Below are 1492 nucleotides of genomic sequence, written 5' to 3'. Positions count from 1 at the left end.
CGGAAAGATGAATGACTAAAAAGAATGATTGTTAGGAAAAGGATCGAAAGATACTAAGGATGAGAGGGAGCGAGTAGGATAAGTGTTGGAAATGAAGAGCGGATCGTATAGAAGTAATATATTGTGAAGGACAAAGCGATACTGAGTTAGGAATAGGGTCCCTTGTGTGAGGAAGAACGGAGTAATTATAAAATAGAGCGAGTATGGGTATGGAAAGAAAAGGAAACATGCGAGGTACACAAGCTTAAGAAGTAGTTGTATTATGAGAAAGAAAGATGCGTCTCCTACGAATACCCTATACTAAGACATTTAACAAGTAAAGTACATAAAAAGGAACAATTGGAAAGAAGAATGTGGATATGAGTTGTGAGTTCACCACGCGACGATAAAGCGATAAAGTGAGGCTATCGCCAATAGCAAGTAAAGATATGATTATGAGTGTCTTTGAAATCAATGCTGAGTACAATGCAAGAAAAAAAAAGTATGACGCACAAGGGGTATTAGTTGAGCATAAGACTTAGATCCCCGATAAGACAGATGGCGGTTAAGGGAAATGCATTTACGGATACTGTGAGTCGATTACGGGAAAGAGAGAAATAACTTGAGATGAAAAAGAAAAGGGAAGATGATAGCGCTACCAGGTGAATGCGACTATTGAAGAATGGGGTAAGTGACACTACATGGAGGGTACAAACGGTTTGACATATGAGTATTCTAAGTATCCCCCACGGGACGAGTTGTTAATTGGAGCAGAGGTAAACATTGACCCATAATTAACGGTTGAGTCAAGTAAAATACATCCTTTGTTTGGATTGCTACATTGGCTATACTACTAAATTACGCTACTGCAAGATGAGTATGTTAAGATTTGGCACAGGAATTATTGCAACTATAAATTATGGGAAATAGCATAAATATGATGTAGTATGAAAAGGGAATTGAGGAAAGGGATACATGATTTCAAGATTGAAGGTGAGGCAAGGGATTTGCGAATGATATAAGTAGGACCCCAAAAAGGGGGGAAGCAAGTAAGGAAAGTATAAGTGTAGAGATTGGAACAACGAATCCTAAGATGTGACAATTATAGATCCTAAAGTAAAAAGTAAGAGTTATACGGAAATGATATAGTTGTTATCGTTATCCATTTTAGTATGGACATTAAGTGAATCGATGAAAGAAACGTATTGGGCTTAAAATTGAAAGTAAGGATTGAAGACCGAAGTGTAAATTTGTTTTGAAGGCAACGTAAGGTAAGACTCATAAGGAGGAAGCGAGTGAATAGAGTGCAAAGGTCCTAAACGCATTCATATATAACTGAAGAACGAGATGTGGTTCGAAGTGAAGAATTTTGTGGAAGCAAGTCAATAAGATCTAAGGGTTAATCAGCGAAGGAATAAAGTGATGGAAGGGTATCTCTTAGGATCGAACTGAAATTAATTTGTGAGGAATAAAAGGAATTAAATGGTATTCCAATGAAGGAGGCAAAGAGTGA

This window comes from Lycium ferocissimum, chromosome 7, assembly GCF_029784015.1.
Source record: "Lycium ferocissimum isolate CSIRO_LF1 chromosome 7, AGI_CSIRO_Lferr_CH_V1, whole genome shotgun sequence".
Lineage (NCBI taxonomy): Eukaryota > Viridiplantae > Streptophyta > Magnoliopsida > Solanales > Solanaceae > Lycium > Lycium ferocissimum.
This window is presented reverse-complemented; position numbering follows the sequence as displayed.